This window comes from Marmota marmota, unplaced genomic scaffold (genome assembly GCF_001458135.2).
Source record: "Marmota marmota marmota unplaced genomic scaffold, marMar, whole genome shotgun sequence".
Taxonomy (NCBI): domain Eukaryota; kingdom Metazoa; phylum Chordata; class Mammalia; order Rodentia; family Sciuridae; genus Marmota; species Marmota marmota.
Genome location: NW_025999977.1, coordinates 27,569,178 through 27,588,478, shown reverse-complemented (window position 1 = coordinate 27,588,478; position 19,301 = coordinate 27,569,178). Strand labels below are relative to the sequence as shown.

The 19,301-nt window shown below is 40.8% G+C and overlaps 1 long non-coding RNA gene across 1 annotated transcript in view; it reads right to left on the bottom strand.

The window, feature by feature from the left end:
* Nucleotides 1-2,597: 2,597 nt before the first annotated feature.
* Nucleotides 2,598-19,301, bottom strand: part of LOC125617195 — a 31,829-nt gene continuing 15,125 nt past the window's right edge. The window contains exon 2 of the long non-coding RNA XR_007348104.1: nucleotides 2,598-3,706. This is a non-coding gene — a long non-coding RNA (uncharacterized LOC125617195). The remainder of the gene's footprint in view (nucleotides 3,707-19,301) is intronic.

The window sequence follows — 19,301 nt, the reverse complement described above, 5'->3', positions numbered from 1 at the left end:
CCATCTTAGAAGACCACTTTTACAGCATTCTCTACATGAGGAACAAGGGTGGTCCATGTTCAAGAGAGAGTAATCAATGCTACCCTTTAATGAGAGGAATGTCAAAGAATTTGCAAAAATGTTTTAAAATTACTATAGTGCATGTGCCATTGACATGGTGATACATATTTTGTCAAGTGCTTATTTGCCAGCAGCACCATGTCATTGAAAAGGCATCAGACTGGAAGTCAAAGCCCTGAATGAGACTTTCGGCTGTACAAAGTCAGAATTCTAAAACTTATCCATAAAAATAGCAGTACCTGCTTGTCCCCCCTGCTTTAGCCACCCTTCTGTATGAGACTGATGTCATTTAATCACCTTCAGTTTCTAACAAATACTGATCTCAGAAGGAATTTTAGGATGCTGCCCCTTGGACTCTTTATTTGGCTTCCTGTGGTAATAACCTAGTCCCTGTGCCTGAGACAGTGTCTTCAAAGTATAGCAATCTGCCCATCAGACGTTTCCTCAACACTGAGAATCACAGAGGGTGCTTCATTTTTATCTTGGTTATCATTTCTACCTTTGAAGAAGGGAATATTATCATTCCCATCTCACAGATAAAGAAACTGAAACTCAGGAGGTAAGTTGGAAAGGGCAGAGCCAGAACTGTGAATTGTGCCCCAGCCAGCTCTATTTGCTCCAGCATCTGCTGTTCTGCCCTTGAACCCCTGTCCAATACCCAGGGTCTGCCCCCTGTTGTCAGGCTTCCTGCACCCTGCACAGCCCCATTGCCTGTCGGGACACCTGAGGACTTCGGGGACCTTCCATTTCTCTGCTCATCTCATCTTTCAAAGCCTCCCTGTGCTTCCTGTTGGATCCTATCCTGTTCCTATTATTAACAACTTACTGGATTTCTTCATTTATTTAGTTAGTTACCAGAGATTGAACTCAGGGACACTTTTCCACTGAGCCACATCCCCAGCTCTATTTTGCATTTTATTTAGAGACAGGGTCTCACTGAGTTGCTTAGTGCCTCACTTTTGCTGAAGCTGGCTTTGAACTCACAATCCTCCCGCTTCAGTCTCCCAAGCTGCTGGGGTTACAGGCATGGGCCAGGGCTCCCACCTGCTTACTAAACTTCTTGGGGAGGATCATCACACTTTGTTCACCCTCCTGCTCTAATTTCATGTCCTAGCCCTTTGTGTCTGCCCCAGCTTATCTCAGCTAACAGTGCCCTGGCCTGACTAGAGAGCAAGACCAAGCAAGAGCACATCACAAATTAAAACAGCAGAGGCCCTGGACTCAGACCAATCTACATCCAAATCCTAACTCCACCATTTATTACTTGTATGTAAAAATAATGAGGCCCACGTTGCCTTATTGTCAGGATTCTCAATGAGTTAATATATGGGCTGAGTTTGGCACAGTGCCTGGCACATAGTAAATGCTTAATAAATATTAGTTATCTTTGCTGTTGTTGTTATCAATAATATTTGTAAAAGATTCACATGAGAGCCTAGCATATGGTAGGCATTCAAACAATGATAGCTGTTAATCTCATTGTTTAAGTCCTGGAAAAGCTACAGGAATTCAGAGAAGGGCCAGATAACAAGGTAGCGAAGACAGAAAACAGGCTGCCTGAGCAACTGTGCAGACCTGCAGCTCTCTGCCTAATCCTAGAGCGTGAATATGGCTGGCCTTGATTAAGTGGAAATGCCTCCCAACAGAACGCGCATCCTCATCTGCCTCAATTAGGAGATGACAAGAGCTTCCTGAGCTTGGAAGCCCCTGAGGGAAGGAATTTCAAGATAGAAAATCAGAAACACCCTCTGTCTGTGCTCCTGCCCAGCATCCCCCACTATGGCAACACAAGCCACTGACCACCACATTATGCCCTGCTCTGCTAGCTGTTCTATGGGGTCTGTGGTTCTGCAGGCATCGTTCAAGGCTGCAGGTTTGCAGAAACTGAGTGAAAGGGTCACAAAGGGTATCGGTCTCCCAGCCTCAAACCCACCCTGGGTTGAGCTGTAAATGAACACAGCAAGAAGGTAGACAGCAACCAACAGATTTATTATAAGAGATAAACCGTCACATGCACACCCGTGCACAGAGACACCTGGAAGCATTTGGGAGCTGAGATTGTATATTCTCCAATTTGTTTTTCTGCTCATGCCTTCCCAGGTCCTTCACAACAAGATCCACCATTGTGCCCAGTTTCTGGGTCAGTGCTGACCAACCTGGGGAGTGTATGAAGCCCAAGCTGACACAATGGCTTAGAATAATGTCACCAGCTCAGTTACAGCTGCTTGGCTCCTGTGTTCCTCCTGATTTTCCCTTCAAGCCAGATGATCAATGAGGTGACAGGTATTTCCCCCAGACCACTCTCATTTCCCTCTTCCAATCATACATGGGTCTGGTGCCCTCTGGGATGACCTCTAAGAATCCACATGACTACTCATGTTGCCTCTGAGTCTGACTCTCCCCTCCCCTTCTCCAGGCTGGGCCCATTTGGGTACTACCAGGCTCCTTGGCTTCTATTGTACATTTTTCCTAGGATTCAGTTCTTCTCTGTATTAGTCAGCCATTACCAAGTAATAAACAATCCCATAGTCTTAGTGGCTTATTTAAAAAAAAATAATCTTTATTTTTCCCATTTACAATCTGTGGGTTGGGTTGAGAGGCTCTGAATCAAGCACTGGGTCAAGTACAGATCAGTTTCATATATTTCTGGGACCCTCAACTTCCTGGGGCAGACTCTTCTCATTATGGATGGAAGGATACAAGAAAAGACTAGTGGAGCTGGGTGCAGTGGCACATACCAGTAATCCCAGCAACACAAGAGGCTGAGGCAGGAGGATAGCAAATTTGAGGCCAGCCTGGGCAACTGAGAGAATACTGTCTCAAATTTAAAAAATAAATAAATAAAAAGGATTGAGGATGTAGCTCAGTGGTAGAGCTTCAAACTCTAGTACCATCAAAAAAAGGGAGGTTGGTAGCCAGTGGCAACTTTCCATGACTCTGAAGACCTCACCTCACCTCATTGTCAAGTTCATCTGTATTTCATTATCCAAAGCAAGTCAACTGACCACGTCCACCATTGAAGAGATGGGAATATTTTTTTCACCTATTCTAGTAGGATATGTGCAAAGCTATATGGCAAAAGGCATGAACATGTAATTCTATTACAGGGAGAGAGTGAAGAATTAAGAATAATCATTCAATCTCTATCATTCCTTAAATAAGAACCCTGCTATGAGCTCACCTGAGCGAACTTCCATCTTCTGCTTACCCCTTACTCCAGCTCACTGGCTTAGGGGTTAGCTCTAAGTGGACAGACTCCTTTCACAGAGAGACCCCTGCCCACTTGAGGGCCAGTCATTGGCTCTCACCAATGGTTAACACACCTGATTGCTTCTCCTGAATTCTTTGAGAAGTATTAACAGCCTAATTTAGCTCCACAGTCTCTAGTGTACACTGGTCTCAGGAGGGTCTGAAACCAAGGACTGGAAATTGCAAAAGTGGGTAGCTTCTCCGACTCTCTCAGTCCCTCTCACTGTGTGTTAGATCTGTCCTCCTCTGCACATCTGCTCCATTTTTCTCTGTAGACACCAGCTTTCTTGCTGTCACTGACAAGGTAGAATAGGGTCCACTCCAGTCCTGGGGCCACAGCAGCACCACGTTCAACACCATCACTGGCTGAAGAGTATTCCAGTGTCCTTCCTGCTTCCTAAATCCCAAAGAAAGACACCAATCAACCATGTTTGGGATCATGAAGCACAAAGCTGAGCCCACCCCTCCAGAGGGGAAGCGTGGTGTGAGCTGCCAGACACTGAGAAAAGCATGGACACCCAAAGTTTCAACTGGAGTCCTCTGGGCCCATTCTGATGGGTTTGACCCACAGTGGTTTGGTTTTCAGTGTTTTGAATTACTTGACAAAATTTAAGATGAATTGAACAGTTCACATAGGAATTCACATGCTCTTATCTTAAAAAGTAAAAGATCCAACTGGAAGGGAGTGTGAGGGGGCCCTATGAATCCTGATATTGTTCTGTTCCTTGACCTAGCTGCAGGCTATTCCACCATGTTCTATTTATGAAAATTCATCAAGCCATATCCTTGAAATAAAACCACATTTTTATATATACATTATAAAAAAGTTTTAGAAATTTAGAATTTCTGGAATGGAATCACATTTCACCAGGGAATAAGTTCACTAGAACTGAGCAATTTTCCATATTGCTACACACCCTACAAAACCTATTCTCTACCCATCACTGAGTCTGAGGGTCAGTACTTATCAATCATCATCCTGAACTATGTTTATCTTTAATAGATTTAAGAAGCAAGTAAACTTATGTATATGTATGTGCACATGTGCATGCATTTTGAAGTTATAAACTATATATGTGTGTATATATATTATATATATATATATATATATATATATACACATACATACATACAGAGAGAGAGAGAGAGAGAGAACCAAGAAGCAACAAAGAGGGCTGTTGTGTCTGCATGTTGGCAAAGAAATTTGGAAAATATCTATTCTTATGTGTATCAGTTAAAAACAATCTTCCAAGTTTGACATGCAAATGAAATGTATATCTATCAAAACAGTCTAACCAAAGAGGCCATGACTGGTATATGGAAACTTAATGACCTAAAAAAAAAAAAAGGACTGATGTTTCAATATGTTTTCTTTTTCAATGCAAATAAAACAAGTGATGCAATTGTGAAATGAAGTTATGGAGAAGGTGAAAATATCAGTCAGGCATTACAACCTCTTATGAATGGTGAGTTTATAAAAGAATATCTACTAAGGACAGAAATTCCTGCCTTGAACAAAAACAAGTATTTTCAAATGGAAGACTAAACAGAAACGGTGTTGCTCAACGAGATGACGACATGGCTGAGAACTTACAGGACAGGTTGTGTGAAAAAGTTAAATCATTTGTGGCATTTCCTAGTGAAGCTTATAGAGAGCCCCGTTTAAATAATACCACCCAGTCAGTTATATTTATTTATGGTTCCAAAGAGACTTCAATGCGATTGGAGAACTTTGGGGCATGGTGTCCATCAGAGGCACAATTTCAGGAAATGACTTAGCTTTGTGTGTTGAGAAGTCTTGAAAAATTTAAAACAGACAGGTCAAGATTAGTAAGCTTGGCTATGAAACAGAGCTCCTGAGATGGTCAGCATTAACACTGACCTTGTTATGAAACTTAAATCCAAGGTGGCAGATTTCACACAATCATGTAAACTAAATAATTCGCCAAGAAGTGCTAAAAAAGTTAAAATAGAACATATTATGGGCCTCTGGAGACACTCCCAATGGTCAAAGGATAGATTTCAATGCTTTATTTGATGAATTAGATAAGCAATAGTGGTGACATTCATCTGATCTAATAAATGAAAGATAGTAATGTTGGGGTCTCTTGTTTGTGGGATGGGGAGAACAGTGGAAAAATTAGTAGCATGTTCATATCAGCCAACAAAAATACTCACCCAACCAGCAAATATTGGATCACAGATTAACTTTTTCAATAAATATCACAAGCCATCCAACACTTTTGGGTGCTTCTCTATAAAAATCTTCACAAGTATTCGAGTGGGCTCTTCAGTTTGTTCATTCTTAGTGGAATTTTATCCTAGGGAAACTCATTTAGTGAAGAATAATCTGGCCCACTTTCCTATGCTGAAATCAATCTTCAGAAATGAAAGAGGTTACTTCAACTATTTTCCACAAATTGTGGAGTTAAAGACAGATTTCCAAAAAAGATTATAATTTTATGAAAATTCACCTTTCTCAATTAATATTGTACATACACGGAACTTTTAAAATTTGTCTTTCTCAATTAACCTTGTGCCATAAATGGAATGTTTGGACTACAATTTAGTCCTAAAAACTAAAATTTGCAATGTTAGAATGCCAGAATTCTACAAATATCTCAGGAGTGGTTACCCTAAATATAAAAACCATCGTACAAAGATTCTATCCATGTTCAGCCATGAACAGCTGTTTTCCATTATGAAACTAAATAAAACTATTGCTTTCAGTTAAAAGATTCAAGGTTGAATTCTATACAGCACTTCACAATATGAAATGCAAGACTCAACATTGACATGTTGAGGCCAAAGAAAAAGTGTCACATTTCGGTTCTAAAGCAAAGAAGTAATGAGGTATGAAAGAAAAAAAATTAATAATTACATATTTCTATTTTTTCAAATGTTAGGTTTTTCAGTTTCAAACTTAATATGTAATCTCCAATATCTTACGTGTTTATGTTATATGTGCTTAAGCCACGGTCAAGTAGAAATGAAAGAATGCTTGATTACATTTCTGGTAGTTGATTTTTCTTATATCAAGTCCACTTTACTCTTTTTCATTGCCTTTCTGAATTCTGTAAGAATCAGAGTGTGCAAGCTCTGGTAAATACTTTCTATATACTACATGCTATTTTCTTTTTTTAAAAATATTTTTTGGTTATTGATGGACCTTTATTTTATTAATTATATGTGGTGCTAAGAATTGAACCCAGTGCCTCACACATGCTAGGCAAGCACTCTTCCACTAAGCTACAACTCCAGCCCCTCTATATGCTATTTTCTGGGGGAAAAGAAATCATTGAAAAATAATAATGCTCACTTAATGATGAAAACAGAAAATCCAGAATATAAAGACTGCTTATCTGGGGCTGGAGTTGTGGCTCAGTGGTAGAACACTTGCCTAGCATGCATGAGGCACTGGGTTCAATCCCCAACACCACATTAAAAAAATAATTATAATAAACAAATAAAATAAAGGTATTGTGTCCATCTACAGCTTAAAAAATATTAAAAAAAAAAAAAAAGGACTGAGCCGGGCGCAGTGGCTCACATCTGTAATCCCAGCAGCTCGGGAGGCTGAAGCAGGAGGATCACAAGTTCAAAGCCAGCCTCAGCAACAGTGAGGCGCTAAGCAACTCAGTGACGCCCTGTCTCTAAATACAATATGAAAAGGTCTGGGGATGTGGCTCAGTGGTCGAGTGCCCTTGAGTTCAATCCCCGGTACCAAAATATAAAAAATTTTTTTGAAATAAAATATAAAAAAAGGATTGTTTATCTTATCAAATGAGGGTGCTTATTCCCTCCCCCCCCAAAAAAAATGAACTTATAGAATAGAGAAAAATGGTCCCTGACTTATAATAATTCAACTTACTATATTTTTTATTTTTGTGATGGTGCAAGAATAATATTATCTAGTAGAAACTGTACTTAAAATTTTGAATTTTAATCTTTTTCCAGGCTGGGGATATGCAGTACCATCCTCTCACAGGACTGGGCAGCAACAGCAAGACATAGCTCCCAGTTAAGGAAGCATCATGAAGGGAGACAACCCTCCTGTGCCATGTGCTGTGTTGCTAAGCTGCAAGGCTCAGTAAGCAGGTGGATTAAATGCATTTTCGACTTATGATGGGTTTATCAAGTCATAGCCCCAATGCAAGTAGAGGAGCATCTGCTTATCAGATATTTTTAATTAAAATGCAATTATACTACACAGAAAGTTGTATAGGTCTCTCATAAAAGTATTTCACAAAAAGAAATTATAATGGTTACATGTCATCCTATAATATATTTGTGATATAACTACCTTAGTTAATTTGCTAATTTGAGTTTTCCCTTTTGAATTATTGATCAGTCCTGACTCCATCCTTTCCTTACCCATAGCCATGTAATTATTCATAGTGTCACATACCCATAACTGAGTTTTTACTTACAGCTTCCAGTGCAGTTGGATTTCATTCAAATTAGACTTTGGTAATGCACTGAAGGGATGGGAAAAAAATGACTCAAATATATGGGCCTTTCTTGAGCCCAGTAAGACTAGCACTTCCGTTTTTCTGGTCCTCTAGTTATTATTATTGTTGTAAGGGCAACAGATTTCTTTTGTGTGATCAGAGAAGGTCTCTGGTTGGTTCATTCACCTATAGAGGCCCTCTTTTTTTTTTTTTTTTTTTTTTTTTGATACCAGAGAGTAAACCCACGGGATTTAACCATTAAGTCACATCCTAGTCTGTTTTTTATTTTGAGATAGGGTCTCAGTTGCTCATGGCCTTACTAAATTTCTGAGGCTGACTTTGAACTTGAGATCCTCTTGCCTCAGCCACCCAATCCTGGGATTACAAGTATGTGCCACCACACCTGACTTATAGAAGCCCTCTTTTTTTTTTCCAGTACTGGGGATCAAACCCAAGGGTGTTTAACACTGAGCCGCATCTTCACCTCTTTTTATATTTTGTTTTGAAGCAGGGTCTCGTTAAGTTGCTTAGGGTCTCACTAAGGTGCTGAGGCTGGCTTTGAACTCACAATCCTCTTGCCTCAGCTTCCCAAAATGCTGGGACTACAGACAGGCACCATCACCCAACTGTAGAGGCCCTCTTGAAGGGAAGCCAGAGCTGTTGGAGAAAGGTAACAGCCAGGCTCCTCAAGTCAGGAAAGCCTTAGTAGAGTTCAAGAGAGAGTACCTCTGAGGTTAAGAGTGATAGCCAGCTAAAGAAATAATAATAAGACTTAAGAAAATGGAAAGATCTCCCATGTTCTTAGATAGGAAGAATTAATATTGTCAAAATGGCCATACTACTAAAAGCATTATACAGATTTAATACAATTCCAGTTGAAATCTCAACAACATTTCTTGTAGAAATAAAATAAGTGATCATAAAATTCATTTGGAAAAATAAGAGATCCAGAATAGACAAAGCAATTCTTAGCAAAAGAGTGAAGCAGGAGGCATCACAATACCAGACCTTAAACTATATACAGAGCTATGATAATGAAAACAGCATGGTATTGGCACCAAAATAGACATGTAGACCAATGGTACAGAATAGAAGACACAGAGACCAACCCACATTAATACTAGACAAAGGTGCCGAACACATACATTGGCAAAAAAGATAACCTCTTCAAGAAATGGTGCTGGGAAAACTGGAAATTCATATGCAGCAAAATGAAATCAAATCACTATCTCTCACCATGCACAAAGTTCAACACAAAATGGATCAAGGACCTAGGAATTAGACCAGAGACCCTGCACCTAATAGAAGAAGAAGTAGGCCCAAATCTTCATCATGTCAGATTAGGTCCTGACTTCCTTAACTGGACTCCTAAAGTATAATAAATAAAATCAAGAATTAATAAATGGGATAGATTCAAACTACAAAACTTCTTCTCAGCAAAGGAAACAATCAATAATGTGAAAAGAGTGCCCACAGAGTGGGAGAACATCTTTACTACATGCACATCAGAGACAGCACTAATCTCCAGGATATATAAAAAACTTAACACCAAAAAGTAAATAACCCAATCAGTAAATGGGCTAAAGAACTGAACAGTCACTTCTCAGAAGAAGATATACAATCAATCAACAAATATATGAAAAAAATGCTCAACTTCTCTAGTAATTAGAAAAATGCAAATCAGAACTACTCTAAGATTTCATCTCACTCTAGTCAGAATGGCAATTATCAAAAATACAAGCAATAATAAGTGTTGGTAAGGAAGTGGAGAAAAAGGTACACTCATACATTGCTGGTGACACTGCAAATTGGTACAACCACTATGAAAGCTGTATGGAGATTCCTTAGAAAAGGAATCACCATTTGATCCAGGTATCCCACTCCTCGTTCTATACCCAAAGGATTAAAATCGGCATACTATAGTGAAACAGCCACAAACATCAATGTTCATAGAACTCAATTCACAATAGCTAAACTGGAACCAACCTAGATGCCCTTCAACAGATGAATGGATAAAGAAACTGTGGTACGTACACACAATGAAATATTACTCCGCATTAAAAGAGAATAAAATTATGGCACTTGCAGGTAAATGGTTGGAGTTGGAGAATATCATGCCAAGTGAAGTAAGTCAATCCCAAAAAAACAAAAGCCAAATCTTCTCTCTGATAAGTGGATGCTGACCCATAATGGGGGAAGGAGGGCATGGAAAGAATGGAGGAACTTTGATTGGCAAAGGGGAGGGAAGGAAAAGGAGGGGGGTCATGGGGTAGGAAAGGTGGTGGAATGAGATGAACATCATTACCCTAGGTACATGTATGACTGCACACGTAGTTCGACTCTACATCACGTAAATCTGAGAAATGAAATGTTGTGCTCCATTTGTGTACAATGAATCGAAATGCATTCTTCTATTATGTATAACTAATCAGAACAAATTAACAAAACAGAGAGAATGACAGCCAGCTAAGACCCAATCAGCCTGGACACCACAGTTATTTTTCCTCAGGCTTGTCTCATCTTGTTTCCTTGGACTGTCTCATCTCCAACCCCATGTTCACCATTATTTGTACTTGCAAATGTATACAGATGTTACATATGTCTATAAAATCCTCCTGGTCCAAGGAGAGATGGAGGAGTAGGTAGGTTGCCTCCAATCTGATGAAGGAGGCAGTCCCTTTTATAAGCAGTCCTCATTCACAGCCTTAGGGGTCCCTGGTTTGACAGGGAGGTGGACCCCACCATCAGGGAGCCTCTGACTTGATGAAAGAAACCCAGTTTGCTGCCCTGATCAAAGGTTCTCAGAGAACTTGCTGATGGCATCAAGCGGGCAAATCAGCATGTGAAAATAAGCAAGAATTTGCAAAGGAAGGAGGAGACCTTAGGACCAACTGCTTGGGCTGGGCCTACAAGACAGCAGCATGGGAACAAATGGAGAAAAATATATCTTATTGTAGGTGGACTAAGGATGTCATGACTTTATCAGAGCAAACATCTACAAAATAAATATCTTTTTAAGAAAAATGATGAAAATACAAATTGAGCAGCATAGAATGATTTTAAGTGAAAGAAGAGTCAAGATTGTCCCATGGCAGATGAGCCTTCACTTTCTCTCCTTCATGAGAAATCTTCAAATTTAATTTTTAAAAAATATAAAACTCCTTAATAAGAAAAAAATGGGAGGAGTCCTTCAGCAGAGGTAAAATGTCAGTCCATTTCTGGAAAATTTAAAACCAATAGAACAGAATTAGTCAACAAAGAAAACTAGGTGGCAGAATAGGAGTCCTGACCACCTAGAACCTTCTAGAAGGGGCTGTAGCAGCCCCACCTGGTCATTCCTGGGAGAGGGTTCAACTCAGTGTCAGCAGACAAGGTGGGTGGTGGAAATGAGAAGTGGGAGAGTAATTCAAACTCTGTACACAGATTGGTCAGAGGCACTTTACCACTTCCCTGACCTCAGCTGGCAGAAGCAGTTGCAGCCTCTGCACCAGGCCCTGGGCAACAGTGAAAGAAAAGAGCAGAGGAGAGAGAAACAAAGGAGAAGGAGGGGAGAATGGAAATAGAGAACTGTCACTGTCAGGGAGAAGAGGAGCAGCAAGGGTCATTGGTAGTGGCCAGAGTAAGGAAGGTCCCCACATCCTGGTGTTTCAACCCCAGTACCCAGTACCCATTCACCCTAACCAAAGCTTCCCAGTGACCAGCCATAAACCAGAGCTCCCACTGACTTTCCAGTTCCTCATTCTCACCCACCAACAGACAACCAAGGCTCACCAGACACTGAGGAAAGTCTGCAACATGAAAGAGAGCTATCAAGAGCTGGATCCTCATCTATCAGAACCAGAAGGCAGAAGATCGTGCCTGAAGTTGATAAATCAAAGAGGAATGGCATAAGCATATTATTTAGAACTGAAAAACAGGAACAGATAAAAGCAATGTCTCTCAGCAGCAGAATGGGAGACGGGGGAGCAGGGCAGGAAGGACAAGAAATCATTGCTTTTCATTATAAGTCCTTTGGTATCATTTGATTTGACTGTTTTTTTTAACTTTTAAAATATTTTTAAGGAAAAAAAATCACATTATAAATGTTGTGGCCAAAAAAGGAAATCACAGAATAATTGCTGTGTGATCTTAACTTTCCAAGTCTAAAGTTTTGGTTTTGTTTCTTTTTTTCAAGCAACCCATGCAAATGGAGACCCTCTAGCAGGTCTTTCATGTGTTTCTATATCAGGTAGCAAGTGCTTATGTTTGGGGAAATATTATAGAGAAGGAATCCGATTCAATTGCCCCGAAGTAATTTAGTGGAGGAGCTTCTTTGTTTACCCATAAAATCAAGGAGAAAGAAGAAATTAAGATAAAAAAGAGTAGGCAACCGTTTTCTATTACCTCCAATGTTTCTTGAGCACATACATGTGTGCCAAGGAATGTTCTAGATGCTGGATGGATAATAGTAAACAGGACATATGAGGTACTGTCCTAGAACTAATAAAATTCTAGTGGGAGACGTGGGCAGACTGTGAACAAAAATAAATAAATAAGGGCTGGGGATGTGGCTCAAGTGGTAGCGCACTCGCCTGGCATGCGTGCAGCCCGGGTTCGATCCTCAGCACCACATACAAATAAAGATGTTGTGTCTGCCAAAAACTAAAAAATAAATATTAAAAAAAAATTCTCTCTCTCTCTCTCTTTAAAAATAAATAAATAAATAAATAAATAAATAAATAAATAAATAAATAAGCAGAGACAACAATAGGGAGAATCAAGAGCTTTGTAGAAGGTGGAAATGATGTGAAGGTAAAGAATCCCTGAGTTGCTACCTTAGTGTAGGTGATCAGGCTTGACTGGTCTCTTTCAGGGTTGACAATGACATTTAAACTAAAGTCTGAATGAAAAGAAGAAGCCAGCCTTGTGAAGAACAGAGCCAGAAAGGGTGGCATTTCGAGTAGAAAAGTTCCAAGTGAGAGCAGGGAAGCTTTAATGTGACATATGTATGTGTTCTGAGAATAGACAGAAGACCATTATGTAGTAAGTAAGAGGGGCCAAGAGAAATAGGGAGATGGAACAGGAAGCGCAGAGACCAGATCATGTTGAGTTTGTAAGTCACAATAAGGAGCCTGGATTTTATTATAAGACTAACAGAAAGAGCCTTTGAAGACATTTAAGCAAGACGGGGACTTGATTTGACCTATGTTTTCAAACTACTCACTACCTAGGATGGTTTAAGGTCAGTTATTTCATATGTATTTAGTTATTAAGCAAATAAAGAGAGTTAAGGTGAACTCAAATCAAGTTAGCCTATCTCTGTTTTTTAGGAAGACAATTTTTCATTCATTCATTCTTTCATTCATTCATTCTTTCATTTGAAACTATTTGAGCATCTGCTAATTGCTCAGCACTATGCAGAAAGTTGGAGATATACAAGTCTTTGTCCTCAAGGATGTTGCATGGAAGAGTAGCACAGAAGAATGTCACTGAATCTTATCCTCAACTGGAATGAGGAAATGTAAGCTTTTCTTTCTCTGAGAAACTTATCAGGCCATGTAGATTTCATAGGAACCAAGACGGGGACATCTCCCTTCTGTCTTCAAGAAGATTACAAAGATGGCCTCCTGCTATCCCTTCTTCTCTGACTCTGTGCTAGCCCTGTGACTTGCTTTGGCTAATGGGACAATGACTACCATAACACAGAGATTTGAAAAGTACTTACACATTAGGACTTGCTCCCTTTTGATACTCTCGAGAACCTTGCAACTGCCATCCTGAGAACAAACACATGCTAGCCTGCTGCACGCTGAGAAACACGTGGCTGAGTGTTCTCTGTCACTCCAGCTGACATAGGACCAAACACCAGACAGGAATGTGAGCTTTTTAGACCATTCAACCCCAGCCAAGCCAGTCCAGACTGGGCAATCTGCCCACCCTACCCACAGTAAAATAGCACAAAATAATATTTTGTTATTTTTGAGTCAGTACATTTTAAGGGTGATTTGTTGCACAGCAAAAGCTAACTGATACAAAAATACAGAAAAGGTCACTTTACCTCTCACAAAGGAAAGCTCCCTCAGACTAAAGATTAGCTCCTTCTTGTCAATGACAAGTATCCATCTTTTCCTGCCTAACATCTCATACTCCTGTTGATTCTTCCTTTGAATACTCACCTACCTTAGGGGGAAGAAAAATTGATGGCCCCCACCAAGATGAGAGCTAAGCCTATAGGAGGTTGGTATAAAGGATGGAAACGGGTCACAACAGGACACAGTAACAAAGCCAGAGTGGCTGCATTGCAAACCCTGGCCAAGGAGTAATAAGAAGGTAACAAGGGAGACACTGGGAAAGAAAACACCCTGGGTAACTTTGCCCTGAACTCTGCCCGATCCAGGAACTCTTCACCCAGCCCAGGGATCCGCAACTCGGTGGAGAGTCCATGAGTCAGTAAGAAAGAGTTTACAGCCTCTTTCCTCAAAAGGCTCCAAGATAAACAGAATAAACACCAGTTGGTCTCAGCTGGTCGGTCGCACGTCGGCCTGCCTGGAGGAGGGGATGCCAGGGATAGCTTCTTGAGGTTGCTCCCAGCCCCGCATTTCTAGGAAATAGACAATTATGAACAACATGGATTTTATTATCGTGACATCGCTAAGGTCTCTGCATAAAGCCTATATTTAAAAATATAAACATGTAAGTGAAAAAAAATGTCAGGGGAATAAATATTTGTCTTAAAAGAGACCATCTGTTTCAAATTTTTATTTAAAAAAAAAACCAACATGTGTTTTATTTTAAATTTGTATGTGTGTTGTTATCCTTGGGTTAAGTATTAGGTAAATAGACAGAAGCATTGAGAATCCATTTTCCAGCAAATTTTGGTTAGAAATCCTTGCACACGTGACGCAGGAGATAATTTGGGGGCTAATTGGAGCTTTGTGGGCAGCCAACTCCTCGCAGCCCTCTCCCCCCATGCAGTCCCTGCTTGATGGGGATGAGGAGTTCCCCAGCACTCGTGTTTTGTTTTGGACAGATGGCACTTTACACCTCCAAGGCCAGCCCAGATGCGCCCTCAGACACCATGCTGCTAATGTGGCAGAACCACAGAGCCTGCTTTTATTTGAGCCTCTGCTATGGCCTCATGGCTCAGTCAATTTGAATGTAAATCCCCTTTAGGTGGTGGGAATCAGGGTTGAGGAAAGCTTCCCAAAGGAGATAATGATGAGCTGGAATTGGTGGGTAAACAAGGAAAAGATATGGAAAGACCATTCCAGAAAGATGGACCAGCATGGAACTGTGAAGGGATCTGGGATAACTGGAGAATGGCATCAAGTTCAGGTGACTGCAGAACAGGACACACGATGGAGAGAGACTGGAGAGAAAGCTGTAGTGGTGGCTGCAAACATGGGACAACTTTCACCCTTGTCCTTCTTCATTCCTTCCTCTTAGGAAGCGCCCCTCCTCCATTCATTCCAGGGAATTCGTTCATCTAGACTGTCTGGGCTGTCCAGCTCTCCCTTCAGAGTACTCCCCTCATCCTCAGACACAGCCATCAGCCCCAGAGTGGTCACATGACCTGGTTAGAGACATGCAGAGTACTTTGTGGGGAGATTAATGAGGTTCTGTGAGAAAGAGCTAACCCTTTCCTTCTGAGATCCTGGGCTGAAAGGACCCAGTAAGTCATCTTTTTCTTTGGAGAGTCACTGCTTGTGAATCAAGAGCAGCACAGGAAAAACAGACAGGAGAAAGAAGACTGACATTAGTTGCATTCCTAGGCTCAGCTCTACCTAACCAGAATATTTCCATTTTTACTAAAACTGGTCAGAGTTGGAGTTTTGCCTCATTTACCACTGAAGTCAACTGAAGCTAAAATTGAACTTGCAATAAGAAGCAGACAACTCTACCTGTCATATGCAAGAGCCCAGTGGCTCCCTAATATAAAGCGAGCCAGGAGCTCACTCAGATATATGCTCCCTTCTCCATCATTCAGGGTTGTAACTGGAAAATGGACATCCAGTCAAGGATTATACTTCCTAGCACCAGTGGAACATGAGTAGAAGCAATACAAGTCATTACCAAACAAGACTTCAAAACGGGCCTGCCTTCTCCACACTCTCTATACCCTCGGCCTGGATTGTGGTCCTAGGGGATGATGGACTCAGTGTAGGAGCCTATATCCCACAAACATCACACTGAGGATGATGCCACCATCAAAGAAGGGCACCTGCTCTGGACAGCTAACATTGGCAAGGAATGAACTTGAGTTTGAACCATTAATGCCGTTAATGCAGTTTAGGGATCTAGTTGTTACAGCAGCTGAGGCCATCCCCACTAATACATTCCCCCCACCATTCAGGAATTTGCTTACAGTTCCAAAAGACTACTACCTATTGCCTTGCTCTCCTTTTCCAGAGTTAGATAAGTGATGCCTACTGGTAAAACACACTTCCATAAAATCTGTTCATTTCATTGTTGAGTACCTGCTGCATACCTGGTCATGTACAGGTGAATAGGAATACAATGGGTGAATTAAATATGTTGCATTTTTACTAATTCTAAGTCGCTATCAATTGTGAGACTGTTTTAGTGAGATTTTGTTCGCTGCTAGGACTTAAAGACCCAACCAGAACAACTGTAGAGGAGGAAAAGTTTATTTAAGGGCTCAGTGTTTCAGAGGTCTTAGTCCATAGAAGGCCAACTCCATTCCTCAGGGCTCAAGGTGAGGCAGAACATCATGGCAGAAAAGAATGGCAGAGGTAAGCAGTTCACATGATGATCAGAAAGGAGAGAAAGAGAGAGAAGGAGGGAGGGAGGGAGGAGGAGGGAAGAGGGAGGGGGAGAGGGAAAGGGAGGTAGAGGGGAGAGGGATAGGAGGGGAGGTAGGGATAGAGGGGAGAGGATGAGAGGGAGGAGAGGAGAGGAGAGAGAGGAGAGGAGAGAGGGNGGAGAGGGAGAGAGGGAGGGGGAGAGAGGGAGAGAGGCAGAGAGAGAGAGACTCTGCTCTCCAGATACAATATATATTCCTCATAGCCACGCTTCCCAGTTAACAACTTCCTCCAGCCACATCCCATCTGCCTCCAGTTACCATTCAGTTAATTCCATCAGGGATTAATTCACTAATTAGGTTAAGGTTATACTCCTCTAAATCTTCTTGCATTGTCTTACATGTGAGCTTTTGGGGGACACTCACATCCAAACCATAACAGAGACATATTATATGTACCTCTAAAATAAAAAGTATGTAACACTGAGAAAATATATTGCTAATTATGTGATGGCTTGACATCAAAAGCAATCCTAATTTCAGAAATATAAAAATGTGTGTTAAAAATGATGAAATACAGGGGCTGGGGCTGAGGCTCAGTGGCAGAGCGCTTGCCTCGCACATGTGAAACACTGAGTTCGATCCTCAGCAGCACATAAAAATAGTAAAGATTTTTTAAAAATGATGAAATACAATATTCTTAACTTCAGAAAGCTGAAGATCTTCCAGGAGAGGCAGATAAGCAAACTATATATATATATATATATTACAATACAAATACTTTAGCAGGTGTTAGATAGTTCATCTAGGAAGAGGTAATCAGCCTGGCCTTGGGAAGGGGAGAAGCATCACAAAGTAAAATTGAGCTGAATTTTGAAAGAGGAAGAGAAGTTCTGCTGAGAAGCAGGGTCAGCAGGTCTTCTACAAGCCTTCTCCATACCCTCAGAAGCATGCATGCATCTCCAGGGACTATGATGGGTTAGCAAAACCTCAAAACACTATACTATAAATTCCAACAAGACAGCTTCATTTTCTGGACAAATGGAGACTAATCCTTTAGGTGCCAAGGCATCATTTTAATTGGATATTTTAAAGTGGAAAACCTTCCAAAATATACCATAGTAAACCCTTGGCATCTGCAAGGGGCACACCAGGGGGTCTTGGTGAATCTCCAAATTCACAAATTCAGCCAGGCCTGGACAGACTCCTGGCTTGCTCCAGGATCACATTTACAAGAAAAGCCACAGTCATCTACTGTGAAGCCCTGCACCATACACCACCTCCCTTCCCAGGGACTCTCCATTTTGCCTCTTGCTTAATGAGCAATTATATGTAACCAGTATATTGATCACGCATGACTTCTGATGTAGTCTAAGCATAGTGTTTTGTCTTTTTGTGGGCTTTTTTGTTTTGTTGGTCTCCCATTATCCCTTTAAACCGGTTCCACGTGGCTACTCTTTCTCTACTGCTGACTAAAAGCTCTGGCAGGTCCACAACTTTTCACTTCTGCCTTGTGTGGTTGACACACTAAGTCACTTGAAGTGACAAACAACAGTCCCAATGTGGTGCCTTGAATGCCATTTCTGTGCAATAATTAAACTTTCTAATTTGATTTAACAGCATGTCCTCCACCCTGCTCCTGCTCCAGTTTGCTTCAGGCTAGAAGCCTGTGGAGGCAAGGGAGGGCAGGCTGGCCTCTATTTGCCACATGTATCTTTTACCTCCCCATCCCACACCACGCATACACACACACACACACACACACACCATGGGAGGAAGTCACAGCAGTGCGACAGCTCTCACCAGAGAAGTCTCTTTCCTGATCTAGTCTCCCTCTCCTCTGCTTCGCCCATTCCATATTCTCAAGGTGGATAAGGCATGTCAAGAATCCTTTCTCCTTTAAACATTCTGCCAGTGATGATTTAACCTTGTAATTTCACAACTATTGTATCTCACTGTCTTGTCCAATTTTTAACACTCTGGGGATATGTCTTTATTGGGGACTGAATGACAGAGTCAGTTTATGCACTACCAAGATTATTCCCCACCCCATAAGATATTTTAAGCCGTCCCAAACTTTCATCAATCTGATAATAGAAAAATCTCATTAACTTTTAGTTCCCTTGGTTACCAATCAAGTTATCTATTTCTTCTACCAATGATCTGGTTCTGTTTTCTGTGTATTTTTCCATCTAATTATTTGTCTTTTCTCTTCTGGGCATATTTTTTCCATTTGGTTATTTGTTGCCTAGATGTTAGCTTCTAGAAACTCTATTTTGTAGTTATCAATCCTGTGTCTGTTACTGTATGTTACCAATCCTCTCCCAGGCTCTCATTTGTCTTGGGGTTTTGTTCATTGTTGCCTTTTGTTTTGTACAGAAGTTTTTTATTTTTATGTAGTCAAATATAACAAATGTTTTCTTTGTGGCTTTCTTTGCTACTTCCAAGATTAATAAAATATTCAGCTGTATTTTCTTCAAATATTTTGAAGTTGCTTTTTAAATTTGACTCTTTATTCCATCTGGAATGAATTTTTACAGAAAGAAAAAGGGGGAGCCAACTTTTTTCCTAAATTTTCAATAAACCCAATCTCATTTATTGAGTAATCTATCCTTTTCCCCTTTTATTGGCAATACCATATTTATCACATACTAAAATACTGTGTGTGTGTGTGTAGAACATAAAATGTCCCTTTTCTTAAACTTCTTCAGTTCTTTCACTAGCACCAGGAATCAGCTTTGGGAGAAGATGGATCTCTCTCTCTCTCTCTCTCTCTCTCTCTCTCTCTCTCTCTCATACAC